Below are 15,537 nucleotides of genomic sequence, written 5' to 3'. Positions count from 1 at the left end.
TGTGTCAGAGCTTGTTAGCTATGCCTCTATCAGCCTAAAACAGAACAATGTGCAAGAACTTCGAGACATCTGGGACAGTTGGAAGAATGATCGAAAACAGAAGTTTAGTCAGCGGTATGGTGACATTGCACTTTTGCTTCATGTTAAGACCGGTGAGCCCTTAATCAGAGCCTTGGTTTAATTCTTGAACCTGGGATATAGTTGCTTCACTTTTAACCAAGAGGACATGGTACTTACCATCGAGGAGTATACTACACTATTGCACTGTGAAAGCATTAAACTGGAGCAAGCCTACATCAAACACATCAAGAGTCAGCCTTTCAAGAACAGACTGGCTAAGATTGCAGGAGTTGATGAAAAGTGGGTGACTGACCAACTCCGAAACAAAGGTAACGGGAAAGGAATTCAGTGGATCCACATAAGGAAACTAATGAATGACCACCCTGATGAATGGAAGACTATATACCTTTTTTGCACTAGGTCTGTATGGCTTGATCATCTTTCCGAAGATTTTGGGATGCATTGACGCAGCCATGGTGGAACTGTTTGAGCAACTTCCGAAACGAGTCGACCCAGCACCAACCATCTTTGCCGAGACCTTTCAGTCTCTCAACCATTGCCGAAGAGCTGACGGAGATAGATTCATCGGATATGTTCAGCTCCTTCAAGTCTGGATTCACAACCACTTCTGGAAGACTAATTGGGTTGTCTACCGTCGATTTAGCACTACGTATTCACCTTTGAGAGAGTTCATCACCATGAAATGGCATGAAGGAACTTCAAAAGAGAAGTGGATGAAAGTCTTCACTCATCTATCAAGACCGAGATATTACTTGGAGAGCCCCCTGGTTGTTCCTCAGTGACGTTCTTTTCTAATGTGGGGACTCTGACACTATGACCTTACCTGAACTTTGGGATGTAGCTGGGTATGTTCCATTGTTAGCACTTAGACATTATGGGGCACGTCAGTTTGTCCCAGCAACATGCGGTCTAGCTAAATCAAAGTTTGAGTATCACTGTGACAACTATAAGAAGATGATCAAGGAAACAGTCGATTCATGGAAGAAAGTATTTCGGATGGATGTGGTAACTACCAGAAACATGCTTGCTCCGGACTATGTGGAGTGGCGAAGATTGAGGAAAAATGATAATATTCTGGTGCCAGACTGTGAGGACACACGGACCATAGAGGAACATCTCAGGCTCGTCTATTCTGGACTTGAGATAGCCAAAACAGAGTTTGAAGCTGTGAGCAATGAGCTGGGGAAGAGGATAAAGGAACTTGAAGCTGAGCGCTATCAGTGGAATCTAGATGTCGACTCTCAGAAAGATCGAGCAGACAAACTAGAAAGAGAATAAAAAAGAGTCTGTTTAGAGCTCGAAGACTTGAGAAAGGGGTATCAAGATAAAGTCAAGAATAACTCCAAGTTGAAAGTGGCTTCTAAATACTGGAATGAGAGAGCTTGGAAGGAACAGATGAAGACTGCCCAGAGGCACTTAGCAGGCAGTCAGCATCAAAACTAATGCATGAGAATCCGGATGGCTGATCTGGAGAAACAACATGAGAGAGATGGCAAAATAATAGCTGAGTTAGAAGCTATTGTAGATGGGTTCAAGAAGTAAGCAAGCAAGCTTCAGATAGTGCCCTTCGACGGATGTTTACAGTGGCGTTTCCGTTGGGAGCAAGCACAACAAAGGGTGAAGGCCAGAGACGCAGTCATCCGAGACTTCCTAGATCAAGTACAGAAGGCAGCTCGCCATCTACACGGCCTGGCAAGGGAAGCTGGAGTGGTCCAACAAGGCATACAACCAGTGACAGATGAAAACAGAAGACTTGTCAACCTGTTGGAAGCTGTTTGGGGTCTAGAGGATTTAGTCCGAATGTACCTTTGATTGTTTTTATGTCTTTTACAAGATAAAACATTTTTGTCGAAATAAGGATTATTTATAATAATGGACACTTTTCTGGATCAATGCCTCGAACATTTCATGCATTTTTTTCATTTTGCGTTGTGCATCTACATTTCATTTTTAAGCATTTTCATAAACATGAAATTTCTTCATGGAAGATTCGATGAAGTGGTTTTAACCACATGACACCACATGGAAGCAAGATTGTAACATCAAAAGAAAAAAACTGAAAACAATACAGTGGGAGCATGATCAGCTGATTGTAGGACAAAGCCTGCCAGGATGATCTAAGAAAAGAATCCCCATATCCTAAGGGCTACGATGTTGAAGCTGTTAGCTCTTACCACATAAAAAGCCCCAAACATTCCTCTGAAAACTGTAAAGCGCTTGCCGAAGAAGGGGGCGTGGCATATACAATTTGCACTTAGAGGATTGTTTTGTTTGAACACGTCTTTGATCTTTCATGTTTTCTTAATCTTTTAAATGATTGAATTTATGCTGCTTTCTAAGGTGGAGCAATTGAACAAATTTTAATCTTTAGTTCTTTCGAATATTAAATGAATTAATGATTCTTTTAATTCTTCAAGAATTATAGTTTTTTGACATATGGAAAGACTAGACATTTCTTACCCTGTCTCAAACCCCATAATAAAATACCTTGATTCTTTACCCAAAACAACTCGTGGTCATTACCAAAAGACGAAATTTTGACATTACCTCCTTTTGAAATTCTTGAACATTGCCTTTATCTTTTAGATCACACCACTGTATTTTTTAGACTCAAAAATAACCTTTCTTACCATTAAAACCCAAGGCATTGAGTTGTTCATTTTAACATGAGCATTCTTCTAAAGAACCAATTTGGGGCATCTTGTAGAGAGCCTGAACATTGAGACATCTGGGAAAAAAAGAAGAATTCATTCGAAATAATTCTATCATACATTAATTACACTGTTTTCATGTGAATAGAATTAATCTTGAAAATCTATCCCCTTGGGGATACCTCTTCTGTGAAGATTTACATGTATGAAATGATGAACGACTTTCTTTCTTTATCCCTTCACAACAGGAGAAAAAATATATCCCTTGTGTCCCCTTTTGAGCCTGTAGTATTTTTCTTCTGATTCAACCCTAACCAAGGATCACCCTCCACACTGAGGGGCAAAGTGGAGAAAATCTGCTCGCATGAGTGAAGACATTGATTTAGATGAGGTACCGAAAGGTGAACCAAACGCCAAGTGCAAAGATTCAATCAGAACAAAAAGAGCAAAAAGAAAAAAGAAAAGAAGCAAAAAAGGAAAAACAAAAGAACAAAAAGAAAGAACAAAAATCGAAAGAAAAAAGGACAAAAAGCACATGCAAAGATTCCCTAAAGACAAATGGCACATCAAGCTTCAAACTATGAGATTGATCAAGTACAATCATTCTCGAATCTTTGAATCACTTCACTCGAAGATCATAGAACATCAAGAGAGAGAAACATTTTGAGCAAGATTGAAGGCATCAGAATGAATTGATCCTTGGTTCAACACCCTGAAACACTTGTTTGGGCCTATTTATCATTTTCTTTTATAACCATGAACCCTGGCCTACATTACGTGCCTTAAAAGTCCCTTCTAATCATACATGGATTTCTAAACAAAAGAGAATATCTTCAGTTTTCATCCCGCCCATCAGGATTAATCTTTGTTTGCAAAAAACAATGTAATTAATGCATGGTAAAGAAAAATAACAAAGGGGGGTTCAAGACGTAAATCCTAAATAACGTCTTGAAACCAAAGGAGGATTCGACTTGAAAACCTGAAAAGGCGGCTCGAATATAAAAATTGTGCAACTGAGGCGATCACACAAATTCCTTGATAAGACATCGCACAATCCAAATATGACTATGAAAGCTGGGAGTCGGAGAACACTTCCAGTAGAGGAGCATGCAAGCTATCCCATCAAACCTTTGAGCATCAAATGCCAAACCTTTGAGCATCAAATGTCAAACCTTTGACCAAACACAATAACCTGAGACCTTTTTATCCTTTCCTTACTTAACCATTTCCTAAAGATAGCTTTGATCTTGGCACGTGTCAAATAGCTATAATTTATTGAAGGGTTAACATTATAATTAAACATTTGATATCCAATGAACTCTAGTTTTATGATTCGTCTCAATTGTAAAACCGTGAAAGAGATAATATTTTTAAAACTTTTGATCAAAATTTTTTCAAAACTCTTTTAATTGATATTTTCATAACTTTGAAAATAAAAGAGAAAGAAAAACATTTTTTTTCAAACAAGACAGTCTCTCTAGAGTGGATCTTGGTAAATGACATGTGACTTTTAGACACAAAACTCATGCTCAGAATCAATGCTGAAGCAAGAAATGAGGAACATTTGGGGCATCTTTGAAGATTTAACATCAAATATTGGGGCATCATTTGGGGATTCAACATCCTAATGCAAATTATCAGACCTTTTTCAGGAGATAAAATATAACCAATTCATGTTACATGCATCTTATGCATACATTTTAGAGCATCATATTTATCATTTTCCACATACATAATTTTTTGCAGCTTTTAGAGTCAAGTTTCAACTTCAAGACGAAGGATACTCGATTCAAAAGCACCTTTAAAGATTCAGGTTGGTTGCTTAACTCAGCAGCAAGAAGCTACACTTGGACCAACTCGACATATTGAAAGTTTCTCTCGAAACAACACAATTTGCTCGAGAGTGAATTTCAACTTCACGACGAAGGATATCTAGCTCGAAGCCAAACTTCACAATAAAGAGGTCTCCACGGTTTCAACTTCACGGTGAAGGAAATTGTGTCCACCCGCAACATACAATACTTGGATTTCAACTTCACGACGAAGGATATTCAAGTCAAGGCTCAACTTCACAACGAAGTGGTCATCCGTGATTTCAACTCCACGACGGAGGATATCGTGCCACTCGAGACAACACAAGTTCAACTTCACAACGAAGGGATGGCTGGTTGTCAACAAACAACTTCCCAATTTCAGAGCCAATTTCAACTTCACAGCGAAGGATATTGGACTCCAGACAACGCAAGTTCAACTTCACGACGAAGGGACCGCTGGTTGTCAACAAACAACTTCTCAATTTCAGAGCCAATTTCAACTTCACAACGAAGGATATTGGACTCCAGACAACGCAAGTTCAACTTTACGACGAAGGGACCGCTGGTTGTCAATAAATAATTTCCCAATTTCAGAGCCAATTTCAACTTCACAGCGAAGGATATTGGACTCAAGACAACGCAAGTTCAACTTCATGACGAAGGGACCGCTGGTTATCAATAAACAACTTCCCAATTTCAGAGCCAATTTCAACTTCACAGCGAAGGATATTGGACTCCAGACAACGTAAGTTCAACTTCACGACGAAGGGACCGCTGGTTGTCAACAAACAACTTCTCAATTTCAGAGCCAATTTCAACTTCATAACGAAGGATATTAGACTCCAGACAACGCAAGTTCAACTTCACGACGAAGGGACCGCTGGTTGTCAACAAACAACTTCCCAATTTCAGAGCCAATTTCAACTTCACAGCAAAGGATATTGGACTCGAGACAACGCAAGTTCAACTTCACGACGAAGGGACCGCTGGTTGTTAACAAACAATTTCCCAATTTCGGAGCCAATTTCAACTTCACAGCGAAAGATATTGGACTCCAGACAACGCAAGTTCAACTTCACGACGAAGAGACCGCTGGTTGTCAACAAACAATTTCCCAATTTCGGAGCCAATTTCAACTTCACAGCGAAGGATATTGGACTCCAGACAACGCAAGTTCAACTTCACGACGAAAGAACCGCTGGTTGTCAACAAACAACTTCTCAATTTCAGAGCCAATTTCAACTTCACAACGAAGGATATTGGACTCCAGACAACGCAAGTTCAACTTCACGACGAAAGGACCGCTGGTTGTCAACAAACAACTTCCCAATTTCATAGCCAATTTCAACTTCACAGCGAAGGATATTGGACTCGAGACAACGCAAGTTCAACTTCACGACGAAGGGACCGTTGGTTGTCAACAAACAATTTCCCAATTTCAAAGCCAATTTCAACTTCACAACAAAGGATATTAGATTCGAGACAACACAAGTTCAACTTCACAACGAAGGGACGACTGGTTGTCAACAAACAATTTCCCGATTCCAGAGCCAATTTTAACTTCACGACGGAAGATATTGGACTCGGAACAATGCTACTTACTTGGATTTCAACTTCACGACGAAGGATATCTAATTCCAGGCTCAACTTCACGACGAACGGGTCACCCGCGGTTTCAACTTCACGACGAAGGGAATCGTGCACACAAGCATCATCCATCTTTAGATTGGATTTCAACTTCACGACGAGGGATATCCAACTCAAAGAAGGATTATCTGTCAACAAAGACCTTCGAGTTTGACTACGTCAGCTCCAAGGCACATCATTTACAGCATAACTAAAGGCTAGAAGGGTTGTCTGCCATCAAAATTGTCGACTTCGATTCCATTCAGCTCGATGACACATCAATCGCACGACTTTCCGGTTGCAGTCGAGGTTTTCAAGTCGAGAAGAGGACCTGGGTTAGCCGTGCCTGAGTGACAAGCAACCATTTTCAAACAACATAGCTTAAGTCAAGAAAAAGCTATCTTTCAATGAAGATTTTTGAGTTTGATTCCGATCCAAGGTCTTTAAACCGAGAAGAAGACCGAAGGGCAACGGGAAGCCACGTGCTGATTCAAATTCCGAACTACGGCTTCAATTTCATATTATTTCAAGATGAACTCGACTTTACGATGGAGGAGTAATCCGTAACTCAATTCGACAGGGAGTTATTGAAACATCAGAGTCTATTTTCAACTCCACTGAACGAAAAGTGTATCTTTTAATCTTTGCTTTATCCCCGTTACACGACTATGGGCAAAGAGGGGCAGCTGTCAACACACCTTTTCGTCCTACTAGGATTCAAACTCCTAAAAATAGGATATAATTTTGCTAAGATTCAAACTCCTAAAAATAGGATAGAGTTCTACTATTATTTAAACTCCTAAAGATAGGATCAACAAGCATTATAAATAGTCATTGTAACTCACTATTGTAACACATTCGGAGAAGGATATACGAAATACCAAGCAAAAAATTACAAGCAACTCGTAGCCATTTTTCGAAGCATTTATATTTTGAAAGGTAAAGTTCATACCTTCACATGTTATTTTTCATTACCCTTGTTGTGTTTTGATTCGAAAGAAAACTGAGAGAAGTGTTTTTGGCCGATGAAAGGGGGCGTTTTCGAGATCTATTTTTGTAGATCTAGTCCCTGAGGCTTGTGTTTTTAAAAAACTATTCGGATTTTTATAAACGGGTCGTGTGGATCCGCGTGTTTTGTCCTTTTTTTCGATTGGTTTTTAGTTTTGACCCCTAATTTATTTTTTATTTTAATTTAACCCTTATTATTTATATGTATATATATATATTTAATTATATTTAATTTATTTATTTATTATAATTTTTTTTCATTTTTCTTTGTGTTATATTATATTATTTTCCTATTATATATATATATATATATATATATATATTATTATTATTTTTTATCTATGTTTACTTATTTACTATATTTTTTTACTATATTTTCCTAATGTTATATATATATATATATATTCTTACTTCATTTTATTTTATATTTCTATGATTACTATTTTTTTAGTTAATATTATATGTATATGTATATTTATTTTTCATTTATTTATTATTATTGTTACTATTTAGTATTTTTTATACTATTTATTTATTTTCATTATGTTTTTAGTTTTTTAGTTTTTATTATTATTTTTCTTTTTTTAAAAAAACACTTTACCTTTTTTATTCTTTTTTGTATATATATATTTTTCTTCATTTATTTTATTTTAATCAATTTTATTTTTTTTATATTTGTTTCATCCAATTATTTTATGTTTATTATTATTGGTTTCATTTATTTCCTTGATTTACTCTTTAGTTTTGTTACTTTCTTTTATTATTATTATTTTCTTTTAACATCTTATTTTAATTTTTTAAGGGTATTTCCGTAAACTCATTAAGGGTAAGTAATTCGGATCAAATTTTACCTTTTAATTTAACTTGCAATTTTCTTAATCAAAGACAACTGGAAATTACCTAGTACCGAAAGGGCGGTTCAAGGGTGTTAATCCTTCCTTGGCCGTAACCGACTCCCGAACCCGACACATCTTTGGAAAGACGCAGATCAGGTAAGAAATAGGGTATCCGATCAACCCATTTGTTTTAAATAAATGATCGGTGGCGACTCCCAATCTACATTTTTCAAGTCGAAACCCAATTCTGGGGCCCAACCGAAATATGGTTACGACAGTATTAAAATTTATATAAATATAAAAATATTTATGATTATATAAATTTTAATACGTTAATATTCAAATTTAAAATGTTTAGATCCTCTTGTTCTCGATAAAAAAAACTAGGAGAACGAAGAATAGTGATTATATGTGAAACCACTGGGTTAGCTAGTATAGTATTTGTAGTATTACAATCCATGCAAATAATTCAATAGTCACGTAAAGTTTAAGTTCACATTCAACCACCAACGTGTTTTTCTTCTTAGAAAACGACCTGACTGTTTGCATTTGACTTGTTGTGAATATATCTGTAAATGAACCGAACGTTCAGCGAATCGTTCGGCGGGAAATTTATTTATGTTCGTTTATTTATTAAACGAACAAACATAAACAATATTTTGTATTCGTTTAATTATATGAACGAACATGAATAGAGGACTCGTTCGTTCATTTACATTTGTGAACGTTCAGTAATATGTTCGTTCATTTATGTTCGTTTATATGCGTTCATTTATGTTTAGACCAATCTCTCTAGACCCATTTAAAATATTAAAACCCAATAAATTTTAATCTGATACCCATAAATAATTTAAAATTCAATTAGTTTTAAATACAAATAAAAAAAGCTCAAAACAATTAAATATAATATAATCCTAAATTATTAAGAAAAATATTTTTTCATTTATGTTCATTTATTGTATTCGTTTACGTTCGTTCTTTGTGTTTGTTAACGTTAGTTTATTGTGTTCATTTATGTTCATTTACATCTATTCATTTGTGTTCGTTTATCATTTAAATGAACTAACACGAATAAACTACATTCCTTAACGAACGAACATGAACAATAAATTTTTTGTTCTTTTATGTTCGTGTTTGTTTATTTTTTCGGTTAAAGTTAAATGAACGAACATGACATACTCTCATTCGTGTTCGTTCGATTCGTTTACAGGCCTAGCTGTGAACAACCAAGTATTGTAATTGGTTGGTTATTAAAATCTAAGTTGCTAACAAACAAAAAATAATAAAACCCATTCATGTAGTAAAATTGACTGATAAAAGAATAAAGAGTTTCTTGAAAGCATTTTTTTGGAAATATTTTTAAAAATATATTTTTTATAAAATGAATTCCATTTTTTGGAAAATCTTTTACGGTGTTTGGAATAGGATGTGTAAATAATTTTTCACTAGTTGATGAATTTTTTAGAAATTAATACAAATATTAAATACAATAAATAATATTATTTATTATAAAAACTTATTATTATTATTATCTTTGTAATATCAGAATAATTTATTCATTATTATTATTAAAATATTATTTGTATAATTTTATAAATAAAATTATTAAGATCAATTTATTCTATTAAAATATTATAAATTATATTAATTATTTATTAAATTAAAAATATTATATTATATTTGAAAATTATTAATAAATATATTTTTAAGTATTTTTATTAAATCATTAGTAGATTATTATAGTAGTATTAAATATATAAATAATATTATTAATATTAATAATTTAATAATATTATTTTTATGAAAATATTAAATAATATATATTTTATTAATAATTTATTTTATTTTAAAAAAATATAATATCGTGTTTCATTATAATATAATTGTTTATATTGTTATAATATTAAAAATATATTATTAAAATATTAAAATATTAATAAATATATTTTAAATATCTTAATAATTACTATTTATATTAAAATGATATTAAAATATTATATTAACGTTAAATACATAAAAATATTTTTTTAATATTTTTTTTGAAATGAAAAATTCAGAAAATGCCTTACGAAAAATCAGACCATAAGTCATTTTCCACAAAATACAAAGGAAATTATGGTGAATAGGGAAATGTTTTATATTAACCAACCAGTTTTCCTTCAACCAAACACTAAAAAAATGAGAAAAATATTTTAGGTGAAATAAACATACCCTTAGATATCAATTTAGGAAGAAAAATATTTAATCGATGAAAATTATACTATGTATGAAAGAGTTTTGTTGTAATGGTATGAAATGGTTACAAGGTAGTGTTTTTTTTAAATCTTTATAAGTTATTGATAATGCACATAAAACGTGCAGACACAATGCTCAAACTCGAGAGTCGAGACCTCCACAGAAAATAACGTTTTTTTTTTGTCGCTGACGTCGCTTGATGGATTAATGTATGAAAGAGTTAATGAAAATATTTTAAAAGTTAATATAATGAATTTAATGAGCAATCTTAATGATAAAAAAAAAGGTTGTTCTCCTTACATGGTTATTTCCTATATATACTAAAAATTATTATTTTTATATATTTCAACATACATGGATATAAATTAATTAACATTCATTTTTTTAATATTTTAAAGTTTTGTCGAGTATGTTTTTAATTTATGTGTTGTTTAATAGGTTAAAAGAATGACATGTTAAAAAATTTAAGAATTCAAAATATAAATACTAAAATTAAGTAACCAACGGGATAGTCAAGTGGTAACCAACTTGATATATCTTAAGCAAAATATCAAGTTTTAGTTCTTTTATATGCAAAAAGTCCCCATTGGGAGACATTCCCACCAAAATCAGGTGTGCAATGCGGGTTAGTATGGATTAATCAGGGCTAAGCATTGGAACCAGGAGGGAAATTTTTTAAGTAATAAAATTTGTTTGATATATTAATTAAAATTAAATATAAAGATATATTTAGATTAAATTATTAAATAAATATAAATTTTAAAAGTTATTATGCTTTTCAAAGAAAAAATAATAACATAAAATAAATTGTATAAAATATATTTATATTTAATGATAAATAACTTTTTATTTATTTATTTATTATTATAGTTTCTGATAAATTTTTATTAAAAAGTTTTATTACATGGATTTAATTTTTAATTATCAAATGCATTTTGAAGACTATATTACTAAACATTTTGATAAATTTATAGTAGAGATTTGATATAAATTTTAGAGAGTCTATTGAATTTTTACGTTATAACTATAAATCATTATACAAATTAAAAAGGTCAAAATTTTGAATGATTCAATATGTAACATCCCAAACACCGGGTTAGTGACTAGATTGCAAGATTTTAAAATTTCATGATCAAATTTGATAAATTGAAAAGTTTAGGGATTTATTTGGAAAATTGTTGGTGTAAGATTGAATAGCAAATAAAGGAAGTTGGAAGGGCATATTGTTCATTAGACAATAAAACAATTAAAAACCATTATGGTTGTTTATATAACCATGTGGAAAGGAAAGAAATAATTAGAGAACTCTAGACTTTCTTCATTCTTTATTTCTTCTTCTCGTGAGCTCTATAGCTAAGGTGAGAAATTTTCTATTCGGTTAATTCTTGTACTTTAGTCATGGTTTTGATTCTTGAGGTGTTTGGAAAGCTTAAGGAAAGCTTAAAGTGGTATTAAACTCAAAGATGGATAAATTATGAGAGATTGAATATAAGAAATTTTTAAGCGACTTGTTGAGAAAGAGTTAGTAAGGGAAGTTTGAGGTTAAATTTGACTTGTTTGAGGTTAAATTTGACTTGTCATCAGTTAGAATAAAAAATTTAAAGTGTTAGAAATGAATTTGGAACATGTTGATAAATTAATATGATTATTGAATTCAAGTGTACTAGTTAGATATTGGATGTTAAGATGAGTTAAAGTGAGATAAGTTGATTTGAATAAGTGTGGTTGAGTTTAAAGGCTTGAAAGAAGAGTAAAATGAGGAATTTAGTTGAGTATGGTTGATTTTCAGGTTATAATGAATAAGTTCTGAGTAAGGGGTATTGATATTGTATGAACAGTATAGATACACAAAAGTAAATATATATGATAATTGGGTCTGGGTATCTATATTGTATGAACATTATCGATACCATAGAGTAAAAGCAGATGAAATCTTTAAGAAGTATCGATACCTAAGGAGTAGTATCGGTACTGTTTAAGGAAGGTATCGATATTGATAAGGGGATATCGATACCAAGGGTCTAGTATCGATACCATTATCAAGTTAAAATTTCAGAATGTCAAAATGGTATCGGTACCGAAGGGGGTATCGATACCCTAGAAGAGTAATATCTATACTGTAGTGGGAGTACCAATACTATTGAGTCTGAAATGCTAAATTAAGTGTTTCTTTCAGCTTAAGTTATATTGATTGGTTATAAGCAATTCGAACTTCGATATTCATATAAGTCGTATATTTGTATCGATATCGATCGAAGGCAAGTCCAAGACGATTCAAAGCTATAAGAGTGTACAAGAGTCATAAGTGTTTGAATTGACTAGTGAGGCCAAGGTGAGTGCATACGATTAGGATATATGAATTACTATATAAAAACTAGACTTGCGACAAGTCTAATTTTGATATTTTGAATATATGATTGCATGAATAGAAGCATGATCATGACTTTGTACTATGTGAATATGTCTTGTTTGCATTTCATGGTATGTGATTTGCATTATATGACAATAATCTATGTGACAAGTTATGTGAAACTGAACTAAGTGAAGACATGGGACTAGTATATAAGTGATTATGTGAAACGGTGAGATAAGCTATGTGATATATGTTATTCTATATGCTATGTGATCTATGTGAACATATGAGAACAAGATATAAGATATGTGACATGATCTACGTGATTACATGAACATGAGATATAAGCTATGTGACATAACCTACATGATTATTGGTCTATGTGAAATAAGAAATAAGAAATAATATAAATGGTAAATCCCATAGTATGTGATATGAGAGCTGGGGGTATAATTGGCATGCCAAGAGTCAAGGGTTCTACACGGTCATTTAGGACACATATATGTGGTCCTTCGGGACAATTCTACTTGGTCCTTTGGGACATTTCTACGTGGTCCTTCGGGACATATATGTGGTCCTTTGGGACATTATATATGGCACTCAATTCAAATTATACGAGCTGTGGTGACAACATTTGTGCACAACCTCAATGCACTCATATATATTTAGTTCTCAGAAGTGTACCATGAACAACTAAAAGACATAATCTAAATAAACAGTGTGTGATGTAATGTGTTTTGTATTGTGAAATATATTATATGATGTCTTACAAGTGTTAAGTACAAGACCATATGCATTAAATGGTTTAATGGTTTTGAACAGTGATTGTGATGATAATGATAATGATGTTTAATGTTGATCAAGATGATATATGTACGTGTGTGTATTTTGTTATATGAAACATTCTATGGTGATTGGTATTATATTATTGTATAACAGACTTTGATTTTGTTATGTACTTAAGGTTTCTATTATATGTTTTATATGTCTCATTAAGTCATTGACTTAGCGTGTGAATGTTTTACATGTAGGTTCCGAGAAGATTAAGGAGCAAAGATAGGCAAGTCAGGTCAACTTCTCCTTTCCAAAGGTTAGATCAGAAAATAATGTAATCATATGGATTTTGTTATAGTAAATGCAGTTGGCATGTAATTAAAGATTTGAATAAGATATGCTCTTATCGGTTTTGTAAAATCATATGATTGTAATTAATGTAAAATATTCAGTTTTATTGAAATGTAAAATTGAATTTTCAACTATCTTGTAAGAGTAAACGTTTTGAAAAGTTAATGTAACACCTCATATTCGTATTCGGGTCGGGTACATGTTGGGGGTGTTACACAATATGTCTTAAATCATTCAAAGGTTTGGGATGAAATTAGAACATTTAAAAGTTTGAGTAATAATATATAATGATGGTTATAGTCTGAAGATAAATTTGGAATATTCAAAAGTTTGAGGATTAATTTAGAACGATAGTCATAATTTGAGGATGAAATTGAAATACATAAAAGTTGAGGATAATTTTATAGTAAGAAACATAGTTTAGGGATGTGTAATGCACTTAAAATTTTATATATTGAAAAATATCGGTTCCTTCTTTTGAAATTTGGCGCGTTATTTCTCGACGTGTATCCAAAATTCCAAATAAGCAAAGGGAAAAACTCTAAACCAATCACCGCCGAAACGATGCAGCTCTAAGTGAACTTTGAGAGGAGGAAAAAACATGGTATTTCTCCGCCACCAACAACCATCATGGAAGAGATCTTCCTCTTCCTTTGTCTCTCCATTTCCTCTGCCCAAAATCCCCAAATCTCAAAACGACAAAGGCACAGCCGTTGATGCTGTTGAGAAGATGGTTTTAATTTTGGCCGAGGGCGGTTGTACCTTGGTTAATCCCTTGGGCTCGCCCTCCCTGCCCTCTGATCCCTTTCTGACGATCCGACCCGAATATCACACTTAAAAAAATTCGACCCGACTCGACCCGAATATCACACTTAAAAATCCCGACCCGAACAAAATAAAGTTTCACCCGACCCAACCCGAATATATGAATTAGAAATCCGACCCGAAATAAAAAAAATTGTTTTTATTTAATAAAAACAGTGACTTAATTGAAAAAATATATATAGAGAGGGGTATTATTGTAATTATTTCTAAATATATAAGGTAAAATTATATATATTTTCGGGTCGGTCCAGTTTTTTTACCCTAAACCCGAACTCGACCCGAATATCACACTTAAAAAACCTGACCCAAACAAAATAAAGTTTCACCCGACCCGACCCGAATATATGAATTAGAAATCCGACCCGGCCCGACCCGAAATAATAAAAAAATATTTTTATTTAATAAAAACAGTGACTTAATTGAAAAAATATATATAAAGAGGGGTATTATTGTAATAATTCCTAAATATATAAGGTAAAATTATATATATTTTTGGGTCGGTCCGGTTTTTTTCACCCTAAACCCGAACCCGACCCGACCCGAATATCACACTTAAAAAAACCCGACCCGACCAAAATAAAGTTTCACCCGACCCGACCCGAATATATGAATTAGAAACCTGACTCGACCCGAAATAATAAAAAAATATTTTTATTCAATATATGAATAAGTTACCAAAAGATTGATGAGGGTAGTATGGTCAAATTTCAATTTCCTCCAACAAGGTAATTGAATTTCATCAATTTTTGGATGAAATTTACTTTCTCTCATTTGATAGAATTGAATTCCATCAGGGATTCCAATTCCTTTGAAAAACTTGAACCAAACATGAGAAAGTGGTGGAATTAGATTCCAATTCTCACCAATTCCAAGGGATTCCATCCAACCAAACGCCATCTTAGTGTATTAGATTCTATTTAGTTATTTTTAAGCCTTATCTTTATTATTTATTGAATTTTAGGATTAATCAATTAATCCATCTT

Source organism: Hibiscus syriacus, unplaced genomic scaffold (assembly GCF_006381635.1).
Source record: "Hibiscus syriacus cultivar Baekdansim isolate YM2019G1 unplaced genomic scaffold, ASM638163v2 tig00111099_pilon, whole genome shotgun sequence".
Taxonomy (NCBI): domain Eukaryota; kingdom Viridiplantae; phylum Streptophyta; class Magnoliopsida; order Malvales; family Malvaceae; genus Hibiscus; species Hibiscus syriacus.
The sequence above is the reverse complement of the archived record's forward strand: the minus strand, read 5'-3'. Positions refer to the sequence as shown.